General features: G+C 35.3%; 2 long non-coding RNA genes across 2 annotated transcripts; both read right to left on the bottom strand.

The window, feature by feature from the left end:
- Positions 1-6,836: 6,836 nt before the first annotated feature.
- LOC122796024 lies at positions 6,837-9,162 on the bottom strand. Its single transcript, XR_006363891.1, has 3 exons — positions 9,139-9,162; positions 7,952-8,053; positions 6,837-6,861 (listed from the first exon to the last, which is right to left on the bottom strand). It is a non-coding gene; the product is annotated as an uncharacterized LOC122796024 (long non-coding RNA).
- A 53-nt stretch (positions 9,163-9,215) lies between these two features.
- LOC122796023 lies at positions 9,216-12,736 on the bottom strand. Its single transcript, XR_006363890.1, has 4 exons — positions 12,702-12,736; positions 11,510-11,611; positions 10,322-10,423; positions 9,216-9,240 (listed from the first exon to the last, which is right to left on the bottom strand). It is a non-coding gene; the product is annotated as an uncharacterized LOC122796023 (long non-coding RNA).
- Positions 12,737-14,905: the final 2,169 nt, after the last annotated feature.

The following is a 14,905-nucleotide window of genomic DNA, read 5'->3' as shown; positions in this document are numbered from 1 at the left end:
GAGGTAGTGATAATGCTTTGTTTAACACAAGAATATACAAGTAAGCAATAACAAACAGTGATTAATCCTGTAATAACATAGTTACGACATACCAAATTAGGTAGGGATGTTACCTATAGGATCCAGGTATACCTCAGTTTTTAAAAAGTGGCGGGTTCCTGCAGGTTTTTTAAAACCTCGCTAGAGGGGGAGGAGTAAATATATTAAGCACTCTTTCCGGCTAGGTCAGAAGGGCAAAAACAGTCCTCTACTATACCCAAAGAAGTAATTCTCAGCTGGGTAGATAGCCTAATTGTATTAATGTTTTTTATAATTTCTTTGAAATTTTTTTTTTTTTAATCCAATTTATTAGGAAATTATCCAATTATTTGGTGTAATTCAGTGTTTTTAGGAGCTGAGACACTGACAGATTAGTACTTCTTGGAAAAGTAATATTAGGTAAATCCAGGTGAATTTCCTGAAACTAAGGTAGCCGAGATCCACAAGCACAGCAACTGTAGCCTAAGGTAATAAAGCAAAGTACTATTTAACCACCTTTTCATAAACTTTAAAGGGCAGCCTTCTCCACTAGTTTCAGCAGGGTGTTTGTCCCTTTCTATACAATGTACTATGGGCTTGTTCACTTAAGGGAGTCACTCTAAGTGTAAAAAGGAGTAGATAGCTGGAAGGTGAATTAGAAAACAGAGAAAAAATAAAAAGTCCTTCCTTGATGTCACCCGCAGACATGGGAGCGTGGGCTTGTTAGTAGAGAGTTTAGACACTGTTAACTACCGCGAACCAAAACGCACATAAATGAAACTTTAGATATTGCTTTCATGCTCAGAAATGGAAGTCGCTAGTATTTAAATGCTAGCAAAAAACTGATGGCTAATTACCACTAAACATTTAGATATATTCTGATTTTAAATGCACAAAGTATGAAATAGATTCTTCTTACTTTGCTTTAAATCCATCCACTTCAAACGTAATCGGGCTAGTTATGCGCACTTATAGTTGCCAGCGACCACAAATTTGTACATGAATTATAAAAACCTACATTTAAGCGCATTAGAGTGAGGCAAATCCCCAGTAGTCAGCTCCAGCGGAAACTAGCCTCACGTTGTCATAAATATTGCAGAGAAACAGTCTTTTGGAGCGTAACCATAACGAGCCTCCAGCAACAGTTAACAGCTTGTTTATCGTGACAGCTAAATATAAGTTAGCATAAACAAATCATAGGATATAATGCTTTGTTTAGGTGAATACAAGTGGTTAACAACAAACAGTGATTAATCCTGTAATAACATAGTTACTACATACCCATATCAGGTAGGATGTTACCTGCAGGGAATCCAGGATACCGAGTTTTAAAAGTGCGGTTCCCAGCACGTGATTTTTAAAACCCTCGCTTAGAGGGGAGGAGAAATATATTACACTCTTCTGGCTAGGCCAGAGCGGGGTTGCAAAACATAGTCCCTCTACTATACCCAGCAGTGCGTAATTCTCAGCTGGCTGGGTAGATAGTTAACTAGACACACGTTTTTTATAATTTCTTTTGAAATTTTTTTAATCCAATTATTAGGGAAATTATTATCCGTTAATTATTTGGTGTGTAATTCAGCAAGCAGGAGCTGAGACACTGAGCCAGGATTAGTACTTCTTGGAAAAGAAGCATAGGTAAATCCAGGTGGATTTCTGAAACCAAGGTAGCCGAGATCCCACACAGCAACTTCCAGCCTAAGGTAATAAGTAACACGAATCCACCTTTTCTGTTAAATCCTTTAAAGGGCAGCTGCGCACTCAGTTTCCAGCAGGAGGTTTGTCCCTTTATAAAATGTACTAAGGGGCTTGTTCAATGGAAGGAGTCACCTAGGGTAAAAAGAGGAGGGTCATGTGGAAGGTGAATTAGAAAACAGAGAAAATAAAAAGTCCTTTGATGTCACCATGACATGGGAGCGGTGGCTAGTTTTTATAGAGAATTTTGCTGATTGTTAACTACCAAGCAACCAAACGACAATGAAACTTTAGAGGCTGCTTCTTGCTCAGAAATGCAGTCGCTAGTATTTAAATGCTAGCAAAAACTATATCGACCACACTAAACATTTAGATATATTCTCTGATTTTAAATGCACAAAATAGAAATAGATTCTTCTTACTTTGCTTTAAATCCACTCTAAACGTAATCGCTAGTTATAAAGTATACTTATAGTTACAATAGCGACCAAATTTGTACATGAATTATAAAAACCTACATTTAAAGCACTTAGAGCGAGCTACTCTCTAGAAATCAGCTCTGCGCTAGTCTAGCTTTTCGCTGTTACAAATATTGCAGAGAAAACAGTCTTTGCAGCGGTACCATAATCTAGCCCAGAAAGCAACAGTTAACAGCTTGTTTATCGCGTGAAATATGGTTAGCACAAACAAATCATAGGATATAATGCTTTGTTTAACACAAGAATATACAAGTAAGCAATAACAAACAGTGATTAATCCTGTAATAACATAGTTACGAAATACCAAATTAGGTAGGGATGTTACCTATAGGAACCAGGTATTCCTCAGTTTTTTAAAAGGTGGGGGGTCCCGCAGGTTTTTTTAAACCTCCCTAGAGGGGGAGGAGTAAATATATTAAGCACTCTTTCCCGGCTAGGCCGTGGGGTAAAACAGTCCTCTACTATACCCAAAAAATAATTCTCAGCTGGGTAGATAGCCTAATTGTATTAATGTTTTTATAATTTCTTTGAAATTTTTTTTTGAATCCAATTTATTAGGAAATTATCCAATTATTTGGTGTAATTCAGTGTTTTTAGGAGCTGAGACACTGACAGATTAGTACTTCTTGGAAAAGTAATATTAGGTAAATCCAGGTGAATTTCCTGAAACTAAGGTAGCCGAGGATCCTACACAGCAACTTCCAGCCTAAGGTAATAAGTACTATTTAACCACCTTTTCATAAACTTTAAAGGGCAGCGTCTTCCACTAGTTTCAGCAGGGAGGTTTGTCCCTTTCTATACAATGTACTATGGGGCTTGTTCACGAAGGAGTCACCTATGTAAAAAGGAGGGAGGCCAGAAGGTGAATTAGAAAACAGAGAAAAATAAAAAGTCCTTTGATGTCACCATGACATGGGAGCGAAAAAAATTTTTTTAAAAAAAAAAAAAAAAAAATTTTTTTCCCCCTTTAAAAATTAAAAAGGTTTTAAAAATTTTTTAAAAAAAAACCCAAAAAAAACTTTTTTTTCCCCCTTTTAAAAGGGGGGGGTTTTTTTTAAAAAAAAAAACCCCCTTAAAAATTTGAAAGTTTTTAAAAAAAAAAAAAAAATTTTTCCCCCAAAAAAACCCCCGGGGGTTAAAAATTTTAAAAAAAAAGGAAAATTTTTTTAAAAAAAAAAAAAGCAAAAAAAATTTTTTTTTGGGGGGGCCCAAAGGGGGAAAATTTCCAAAAAAAATTTTTCCCTTTTTAAAAGGGGGCCCAAATTTTTTTTGGGGGGGGGGGAAAAAAAACAAATTTTTTTTTTAAAAAAAAAAAAAAACCAAAAACCCCCCGGCCGGGGGAAAAAAAAAAAAATTTTTTTTTTTTTTAAAATTTTTTTTAACCCAATTTTTAAAAATTTTTTTGGGTTTTTAAATTTTTAGGGGGGGAAAAAATTTTTTTTACTTTTTTTTGGGGGGGGAAAAAAAAAATTTTTTAAAAAAAAACCCCAAAAAAATTTTTTTTTTTTTTTAAATTTTTTTTTTAAAAGGGGAAAAATTTTTTGGGGGTTTTTTTTTAAAAACCTTTTTTTAAAAAGGGGGGTAAAAAAAAGGGGGAAAAAAAAAAAAAAAAACCCCTTTTTTCCTAATTAAAATTTTTTTTTTTAAACCTTTTAAAAAAAACCCCCCCCAAAAAAAAAATTTGGGCCCCCTTTTTTTAAAAAGGGGGGGAAAAAGGGACCAAAAAAAGGGGAAACCAAAATTTTTTAAAAAAAATTTTAAAAACCAAAAAAATTTTTTGGGGGGGTTTTTTAAAAAAACCTTTTAAAAAAAAAAAAAAATTTAAAAATTTTTTTTTAAAAAAAATTTTAAAAATTTTTTTTTTAAAAAAAAAAAACCCAAAATTTTTGTTAACCCCTTTTTTTTAAAAAAACAAAAAAAAAATTTTTTTTTTTTTTAAAAAAAATTAAAATTTTTTTAAAAAAAAAACCAAAATTTTTAAAAAAATGGTTTAAAAAAAAAAAAAGGGGAAAAAAACCCAAAAAACCCAAAAAAAACCCCAAAAAAATTTAAAAAAACCTTTGGGGGTTTTCCCCAAAAAAAAAGGGGGCCCCCTTTTTTTTTTTGGGGGGGGGGGGAAAATAAAAATTTTTTTAAACCAAAAAAAAACCCAAAAAAAAAAAAATTTTAAAAAAGGGGGAAAAAAATTTTTTGGGGTTTTTTTTTTTTTTTTTTTTTTAAAATTTTGGGGTTTTTTTTTTTTGGGGGAAAAAATTTAAAAACCTTTTTTTGGGGGGAAAAAGGGGGTTTTTTTAAAAAAAAAGAGGCGCCCAACCCCTTTTTTTTTTTTTAAAAAATTTTTTTTTTTTTTTAAAAAAATTTAAAAATTTTTTCCCCTATTTTTTTTTTTTTAAAAAACGGGGTTTTTTAAAAAAAAAACAGGGGGGGGGAAAAAAAAAAAAAAAAAAACCCTTTTCCCCAAGGAAAAAGGGCTTTTTTTTAAAAAAAAAAGGGAAACCCCAAAAAAAAAGGGGTTTTTTCCCCCCTTTTTTTCCGGGGGGGCCCGAAAACCCCAGGAAAAAAGGGGGCCCCCAAATTTAAAAAACCGGGAAAAAAAAAAAAAAAAAATTTTTTGGGGGGGTTTTTTAAAAAAAAATTTTTTTTTTAAAAAAAAAAAAAAACCGGGGTTTTTTAAAAAAATTTTTTTAAAAAAAAAAGGACCCAAAATTTTTGTTAACCCCTTTTTTTTAAAAAAACAAAAAAAAAATTTTTTTTCCTTTTTAAACCCCAAAAAAAAAAATTTTTTTTCCCAAATTTTTTAAAAAAAAAAGGGTTTTTTTTTTAAAAAAAAAAAAAGGAACCTTTAAAAAAGGTTAAAAACCCGTTTAAAAAAAAAGGGGGGAAAATTTTTGGGGGGCCTTTACCCAGGAAAAAATTCGGGGGGTTTTGGGGGTTTTTTAAAAAAAAAAAAAATTTTTAAATTTTTTCCCCGGGTTGGGGGAAAAAAAAAATTTTTTTCCCAAAAAAATTTCCCTTTTAAAAATTTTTTTTTTTTAAATTTTTAAATTTTTTTTTAAAAATTTTTGTTTTTAAAATTTTTTTGGGGGGTTTTTTAAAAAAAACACTTTTGGGGGCCTTTGGAAAAAAAAAATCCCGGGGGTTTTTGGGGGAAAAATTTTTAAAAAAAAAATTTTTTTTTTTTTTTTTTTTTTTTTAAAAAAAATTTTTTTTTGTAATTATGTTTTTAGGGTAAACCCCAAATTTTTTTAAAATTATTAGGAAATCCATATTTTGAAATAAAGGGGGAAAGGGCCCCAAACAAATTGCCAAGGAAAAAGTACTTTTAAATTTTTAAATTTAAAAGGGGTTTCCCTATTTTGAGGGAGGTTTTCCCTTTTTAACAAGTATAGGGGGGGTTTTACAAATCATAGTTTAAAAAGGGGCAGAGGTGATTAGAAAAAGGAAAATAAAAGTCCTTTGTGTCACATGACATGGGAGCTATGTTTACAAGGAATTAGCATGTAATACCAAGGAAAAAACAGAGAAAAATAAAAAGTCCTGTGATGTCACCATGACATGGGAGCGGGTATGTTTTTACAGAGAATTTTGCCACTGTTAACTACCAAGCAACCAAAACGCATAAATGAAACTTTAGAGGCTGCTTCTTGCTCAGAAATGCAGTCGCTAGTATTTAAATGCTAGCAAAAACTATGGCGACCACACTAAACATTTAGATATATTCTCTGATTTTAAATGCACAAAATAGAAATAGATTCTTCTTACTTTGCTTTAAATCCACTCTAAACGTAATCGCTAGTTATAAAGTATACTTATAGTTACAGTAGCGACCAAATTTGTACATGAATTATAAAAACCTACATTTAAAGCACTTAGAGCGAGGCAACTCTCTAGAAGTCAGCTCAGCGCTAGTCTAGCTCTACACTGTTACAAATATTGCAGAGAAAACAGTCTTTGGAGCGGTACCATAATCTAGCCCAGAAAGCAGCAGTTAACAGCTTGTTTATCGCACAACGAAATATGGTTAGCACAAACAAATCATAGGATATAATGCTTTGTTTAACACAAGAATATACAAGTAAGCAATAACAAACAGTGATTAATCCTGTAATAACATAGTTACGACATACCAAATTAGGTGGGGATGTTGCCTATAGGATCCAGGTATACCTCAGTTTTTAAAAAGTGGCGGGTTCCTGCAGGTTTTTTAAAACCTCGCTAGATGGGGAGGAGTAAATATATTAAGCACTCTTTCCCGGGCTAGGCCGTAGCGGGGCTAAAACAGTCCTCTACTATACCCAAAGAAGTAATTCTCAGCTGGGTAGCTAGCCTAATTGTATTAATGTTTTTTATAATTTCTTTGAAATTTTTTTTTTTTTTTAATCCAATTTATTAGGAAATTATCCAATTATTTGGTGTAATTCAGTGTTTTAGGAGCTGAGACACTGACAGATTAGTACTTCTTGGAAAAGTAATATTAGGTAAATCCAGGTGCATTTCCTGAAACTAAGGTAGCCGAGGATCCTACACAGCAACTTCCAGCCTAAGGTAATAAGTACTACTTAACCACCTTTTCATAAACTTTAAAGGGCAGCGTCTTCCACTAGTTTCAGCAGGGAGGTTTGTCCCTTTCTATAAAATGTACTATGGGGCTTGTTCACGAAGGAGTCACCTAGGTAAAAAGGAGGGAGGCCAGAAGGTGAATTAGAAAACAGAGAAAAATAAAAAGTCCTTTGATGTCACCATGACATGGGAGCGGGTATGTTTTTACAGAGAATTTAGCCACTGTTAACTACCAAGGAACCAAAACGCATAAATGAAACTTTAGAGGCTGCTTCTTGCTCAGAAATGCAGTCGCTAGTATTTAAATGCTAGCAAAAACTATGGCGACCACACTAAACATTTAGATATATTCTCTGATTTTAAATGCACAAAATAGAAATAGATTCTTCTTACTTTGCTTTAAATCCACTCTAAACGTAATCGCTAGTTATAAAGTATACTTATAGTTACAATAGCGACCAAATTTGTACATGAATTATAAAAACCTACATTTAAAGCACTTAGAGCGAGGCAACTCTCTAGAAGTCAGCTCAGCGCTAGTCTAGCTCTACACTGTTACAAATATTGCAGAGAAAACAGTCTTTGGAGCAGTACCATAATCTAGCCCAGAAAGCACCAGTTAACAGCTTGTTTATCGCTTTGTGAAATATGGTTAGCACAAACAAATCATAGGATATAATGCTTTGTTTAACACAAGAATATACAAGTAAGCAATAACAAACAGTGATTAATCCTGTAATAACATAGTTACGACATACCAAATTAGGTAGGGATGTTACCTATAGGATCCAGGTATACCTCAGTTTTTAAAAAGTGGCGGGTTCCTGCAGGTTTTTAAAATCTCGCTAGATGGGGAGGAGTAAATATATTAAGCACTCTTTCCCGGGCTAGGCCGTAGCGGGGCTAAAACAGTCCTCTACTATACCCAAAGAAGTAATTCTCAGCTGGGTAGATAGCCTAATTGTATTAATGTTTTTGTAATTTCTTTGAAATTTTTTTTTTTTTTTTTAATCCAATTTATTAGGAAATTATCCAATTATTTGGTGTAATTCAGTGTTTTTAGGAGCTGAGACACTGACAGATTAGTACTTCTTGGAAAAGTAATATTAGGTAAATCCAGGTGCATTTCCTGAAACTAAGGTAGCCGAGGATCCTACACAGCAACTTCCAGCCTAAGGTAATAAGTACTATTTAACCACCTTTTCATAAACTTTAAAGGGCAGCGTCTTCCACTAGTTTCAGCAGGGAGGTTTGTCCCTTTCTATACAATGTACTATGGGGCTTGTTCACGAAGGAGTCACCTAGGTAAAAAGGAGGGAGGCCAGAAGGTGAATTAGAAAACAGAGAAAAATAAAATGTCCTTTGATGTCACCATGACATGGGAGTGGGTATGTTTTTACAGAGAATTTAGCCACTGTTAACTACCAAGGAACCAAAACGCATAAATGAAACTTTAGAGGCTGCTTCTTGCTCAGAAATGCAGTCGCTAGTATTTAAATGCTAGCAAAACTATATCGACCACACTAAACATTTAGATATATTCTCTGATTTTAAATGCACAAAATAGAAATAGATTCTTCTTACTTTGCTTTAAATCCACTCTAAACGTAATCGCTAGTTATAAAGTATACTTATAGTTACAATAGCGACCAAATTTGTACATGAATTATAAAAACCTACATTTAAAGCGCTTAGAGCGAGGCAACTCTCTAGAAGTCAGCTCAGCTAGTCTAGCTCTACGCTGTTACAAATATTGCAGAGAAAACAGTCTTTGGAGCGGTACCATAATCTAGCCCAGAAAGCAACAGTTAACAGCTTGTTTATCGCACAGCGAAATATGGTTAGCACAAACAAATCATAGGATATAATGCTTTGTTTAACACAAGAATATACAAGTAAGCAAAAACAAACAGTGATTAATCCTGTAATAACATAGTTACGACATACCAAATTAGGTAGGGATGTTACCTATAGGATCCAGGTATACCTCAGTTTTTAAAAAGTGGCGGGTTCCTGCAGGTTTTTTAAAACCTCGCTAGAGGGGGAGGAGTAAATATATTAAGCACTCTTTCCCAGGCTAGGCCGTAGCGGGGCTAAAACAGTCCTCTACTATACCCAAAGAAGTAATTCTCAGCTGGGTAGATAGCCTAATTGTATTAATGTTTTTTATAATTTCTTTGAAATTTTTTTTTTTTTAATCCAATTTATTAGGAAATTATCCAATTATTTGGTGTAATTCAGTGTTTTTAGGAGCTGAGACACTGACAGATTAGTACTTCTTGGAAAAGTAATATTAGGTAAATCCAGGTGGATTTACTGAAACTAAGGTAGCCGAGGATCCTACACAGCAACTTCCAGCCTAAGGTAATAAGTACTATTTAACCACCTTTTCATAAACTTTAAAGGGCAGTGTCTTCCACTAGTTTCAGCAGGGAGGTTTGTCCCTTTCTATAAAATGTACTATGGGGCTTGTTCACGAAGGAGTCACCTAGGTAAAAAGGAGGGAGGCCAGAAGGTGAATTAGAAAACAGAGAAAAATAGAAAGTCCTTTGATGTCACCATGACATGGGAGCGGGTATGTTTTACAGAGAATTTAGCCACTGTTAACTACCAAGGAACCAAAACGCATAAATGAAACTTTAGAGGCTGCTTCTTGCTCAGAAATGCAGTCGCTAGTATTTAAATGCTAGCAAAAACTATATCGACCACACTAAACATTTAGATATATTCTCTGATTTTAAATGCACAAAATAGAAATAGATTCTTCTTACTTTGCTTTAAATCCACTCTAAACGTAATCGCTAGTTATAAAGTATACTTATAGTTACAATAGCGACCAAATTTGTACATGAATTATAAAACCTACATTTAAAGCGCTAGAGCGAGGCAACTCTCTAGAAGTCAGCTCAGCGCTAGTCTAGCTCTATGCTGTTACAAATATTGCAGAGAAAACAGTCTTTGGAGCGGTACCATAATCTAGCCCAGAAAGCAACAGTTAACAGCTTGTTTATCGCACAGCGAAATATGGTTAGCACAAACAAATCATAGGATATAATGCTTTGTTTAACACAAGAATATACAAGTAAGCAATAACAAACAGTGATTAATCCTGTAATAACATAGTTACGACATACCAAATTAGGTAGGGATGTTACCTATAGGATCCAGGTATACCTCAGTTTTTAAAAGTGGCGGGTTCCTGCAGGTTTTTAAAACCTCGCTAGAGGGGAGGAGTAAATATATTAAGCACTCTTTCCCGGGCTAGGCCGTAGCGGGTCTAAAACAGTCCTCTACTATACCCAAAGAAGTAATTCTCAGCTGGGTAGATAGCCTAATTGTATTAATGTTTTTTATAATTTCTTTGAAATTTTTTTTTTTTTAATCCAATTTATTAGGAAATTATCCAATTATTTGGTGTAATTCAGTGTTTTTAGGAGCAAGACACTGACAGATTAGTACTTCTTGGAAAAGTAATATTAGGTAAATCCAGGTGGATTTCCTGAAACTAAGGTAGCCGAGGATCCTACACAGCAACTTCCAGCCTAAGGTAATAAGTACTACTTAACCACCTTTTCATAAACTTTAAAGGGCAGCGTCTTCCACTAGTTTCAGCAGGGAGGTTTGTCCCTTTCTATACAATGTACTATGGGGCTTGTTCACGAAGGAGTCACCTTGGTAAAAAGGAGGGAGGCCAGAAGGTGAATTAGAAAACAGAGAAAAATAAAAAGTCCTTTGATGTCACCATGACATGGGAGCGGGTATGTTTTACAGAGAATTTAGCCACTGTTAACTACCAAGGAACCAAAATGCATAAATGAAACTTTAGAGGCTGCTTCTTGCTCAGAAATGCAGTCGCTAGTATTTAAATGCTAGCAAAAACTATAGCGACCACACTAAACATTTAGATATATTCTCTGATTTTAAATGCACAAAATAGAAATAGATTCTTCTTACTTTGCTTTAAATCCACTCTAAACGTAATCGCTAGTTATAAAGTATACTTATAGTTACAATAGCGACCAAATTTGTACATGAATTATAAAAACCTACATTTAAAGCGCTTAGAGCGAGGCAACTCTCTAGAAGTCAGCTCAGCGGTAGTCTAGCTCTCTGTTACAAATATTGCAGAGAAAACATTCTTTGGAGCAGTACCATAATCTAGCCCAGAAAGCAGCAGTTAACAGCTTGTTTATCGCACAGCAAATATGGTTAGCACAAACAAATCATAGGATATAATGCTTTGTTTAACACAAGAATATACAAGTAAGCAATAACAAACAGTGATTAATCCTGTAATAACATAGTTACGACATACCAAATTAGGTAGGGATGTTACCTATAGGATCCAGGTATACCTCAGTTTTTAAAAAGTGGCGGGTTCCTGCAGGTTTTTTAAAACCTCGCTAGAGGGGGAGGAGTAAATATATTAAGCACTCTTTCCCGGGCTAGGCCGTAGCGGGGCTAAAACAGTCCTCTACTATACCCAAAGAAGTAATTCTCAGCTGGGTAGATAGCCTAATTGTATTAATGTTTTTTATAATTTCTTTGAAAATTTTTTTTTTTTTTTAATCCAATTTATTAGGAAATTATCCAATTATTTGGTGTAATTCAGTGTTTTTAGGAGCCGAGACACTGACAGATTAGTACTTCTTGAAAAAGTAATATTAGGTAAATCCAGGTGGATTTCCTGAAACTAAGGTAGCCGAGGATCCTACACAGCAACTTCCAGCCTAAGGTAATAAGTACTATTTAACCACCTTTTCATAAACTTTAAAGGGCAGCGTCTTCCACTAGTTTCAGCAGGGAGGTTTGTCCCTTTCTATACAATGTACTATGGGGCTTGTTCACGAAGGAGTCACCTTGGTAAAAAGCAGGGAGGCCAGAAGGTGAATTAGAAAACAGAGAAAAATAAAAAGTCCTTTGATGTCACCATGACATGGGAGCGGGTATGTTTTTACAGAGAATTTAGACACTGTTAACTACCAAGGAACCAAAATGCATAAATGAAACTTTAGAGGCTGCTTCTTGCTCAGAAATGCAGTCGCTAGTATTTAAATGCTAGCAAAAACTATAGCGACCACACTAAACATTTAGATATATTCTCTGATTTTAAATGCACAAAATAGAAATAGATTCTTCTTACTTTGCTTTAAATCCACTCTAAACGTAATCGCTAGTTATAAAGTATACTTATAGTTAGAATAGCGACCAAATTTGTACATGAATTATAAAAACCTACATTTGAAGCGCTTAGAGCGTGGCAACTCTCTAGAAGTCAGCTCAGCGGTAGTCTAGCTCTACGCTGTTACAAATATTGCAGAGAAAACATTCTTTGGAGCAGTACCATAATCTAGCCCAGAAAGCAGCAGTTAACAGCTTGTTTATCGCACAGCAAATATGGTTAGCACAAACAAATCATAGGATATAATGCTTTGTTTAACACAAGAATATACAAGTAAGCAATAACAGACAGTGATTAATCCTGTAATAACATAGTTACGACATACCAAATTAGGTAGGGATGTTACCTATAGGATCCAGGTATACCTCAGTTTTTAAAAAGTGGCGGGTTCCTGCAGGTTTTTTAAAACCTCGCTAGAGGGGGAGGAGTAAATATATTAAGCACTCTTTCCCGGGCTAGGCCGTAGCAGGGCTAAAACAGTCCTCTACTATACCCAAAGAAGTAATTCTCAGCTGGGTAGATAGCCTAATTGTATTAATGTTTTTTATAATTTCTTTGAAATTTTTATTTTTTTTTTAATCCAATTTATTAGGAAATTATCCAATTATTTGGTGTAATTCTGTGTTTTTAGGAGCTGAGACACTGACAGATTAGTTCTTCTTGGAAAAGTAATATTAGGTAAATCCAGGTGGATTTCCTGAAACTAAGGTAGCCGAGGATCCTACACAGCAACTTCCAGCCTAAGGTAATAAGTACTATTTAACCACCTTTTCATAAACTTTAAAGGGCAGCGTCTTCCACTATTTTCAGCAGGGAGGTTGTCCCTTTCTATACAATGTACTATGGGGCTTGTTCACGAAGGAGTCACCTTTTCATAAACTTTAAAGCGCAGCGTCTTCCACTAGTTTCAGCAGGGAGGTTTGTCCCTTTCTATACAATGTACTATGGGGCTTGTTCACGAAGGAGTCACCTTTTCATAAACTTTAAAGGGCAGCGTCTTCCACTAGTTTCAGCAGGGAGGTTTGTCTTTTCTATACAATGTACTATGGGGCTTGTTCACGAAGGAGTCACCTTTTCATAAACTTTAAAGGGCAGCGTCTTCCACTAGTTTCAGCAGGGAGGTTTGTCCCTTTCTATACAATGTACTATGGGGCTTGTTCACGAAGGAGTCACCTTTTCATAAACTTTAAAGGGCAGCGTCTTCCACTAGTTTCAGCAGGGAGGTTTGTCCCTTTCTATACAATGTACTATGAGTCTTGTTCATGAAGGAGTCACCTTTTCATAAACTTTAAAGGGCAGCGTCTTCCACTAGTTTCAGCAGGGAGGTTTGTCCCTTTCTATACAATGTACTATGGGTCTTGTTCACGAAGGAGTCACCTTTTCATAAACTTTAAACTGCAGCGTCTTCCACTAGTTTCAGCAGGGAGGTTTGTCTTTTCTATACAATGTACTATGGGGCTTGTTCACGAAGGAGTCACCAAATTAGGTAGGGATGTTACCTATAGGATCCAGGTATACCTCACAATAAACAGGTATACCTCACAATACCTCACAATAAACAGAACATGCTGGAGGGATAGATTCCTGTCCCAGAGACTTCCCATACTCTGGAACAGACTACCTATTTATTTCAAACAGAGCTTCTCATTAGCACTCTTCAAGAAAAATCTTGATGATTGGATGGGAAATAGGAAATTCAGCCCAGGGATCACTTCTGTGGCTCTGCTCGACAGGGGCACAGGAAAATAATTTTCTTGGGTGGCGAAAGCCAGGGTACCTTTTTGGCTAGGCTTATATAGGCCCTAGGGCCAATAGCCTAGTACCTACCTATGAACCTGTACACGTCAGGCATATTTTTGTCAACCAGAGGAGAAGTTGTGTATAGTAATTAATAAAGAATTGAAGGATTTTGTCTGGGAGGGGAAGATGGCAAGAGTCTACTGGGATAAGGTGATCCTTCCAGTAGAATAAAGTGGTTTGGGATGGTTCTGTGTCATAACATTGAAGTGTCAGAACTTCGAATGTTATAACATCGAACCTGAAACATCGAAGACTGACAATATCAAAGCCGTGGAACATTGAATTCTTTTCCAGGGAAAGAATTTGATGGGCCGCTTCCGCGGCTTCGCTGTTTCCTCCACTGTGGTGCAATCTCGGAGTTGGTATATTTAAGTATGGGGTGTGTCGGGGGCCACAGACCCCTACATTAGGGGGTGTGGGGGGCAAAGCCCTCCACATAAAAAATAGTTTGTAGTGTTTGTGTGTTTCGTGTTTTGTACTGGAACAGCAATTTTTTTTTCCAAAGGAAAACAATCGCTGTTCTCAGTCTTCTGGGTATTCAGCTTTCGATGTTTCAGGTTCGATGTTATAACATTCGAAGTTTTGACAATTCGATGTTATAATATAGACCCGTTTGGGATTCCCTGATATGAAAGGGTATTTCAGAGTGACATGGTTAAGGCTCCTATACATAGCACAAGCAGAAAACTATAATTCAATGTGGAAAGGGATTATGATGAAATGGGAGAAGCTTAAGAAACAAGGAAAGACTGTGAGTTTGGATGCATATCCTTACAGAAAATAACAATAACCATACAGAATATTATGTTCATAAAGTAGCAGAAAGTATTCTAAGAACTAAGCCAACACGAGAATGGGGAAAGGGAATTTTGCCGATATGGATGACTGCAATTAGGGATACAGACAATAGGCAAGAGGAGGCTGGAATTTATTGGAGAAAACTGGCAAAGGCACCAAAGTATTGGGAGCAAATAATTAGAGAGGGAAAGGTAATAGCATGGAAAGAGGCCAATAATTTTTTTGGACTGCAAAATTAGAGAGGGAAAGGTAATAGCATGGAAAGAGGCCAATAATTGTTTGGACTTTGGCTAGAGATTGCCTTCTCTATCAAGGACTTATATCAGAGTATAGTCAAAGACAAAGAAATAGGGGGATCCTAAGTGACAGACCA

This window comes from Protopterus annectens, chromosome 2.part2 (genome assembly GCF_019279795.1).
Source record: "Protopterus annectens isolate FY-2018-M chromosome 2.part2, PAN1.0, whole genome shotgun sequence".
Classification (NCBI taxonomy): domain Eukaryota; kingdom Metazoa; phylum Chordata; order Ceratodontiformes; family Protopteridae; genus Protopterus; species Protopterus annectens.
Note: the sequence above shows the minus strand (reverse complement) of the source record. Positions and strands in the feature narration are given on the sequence as shown.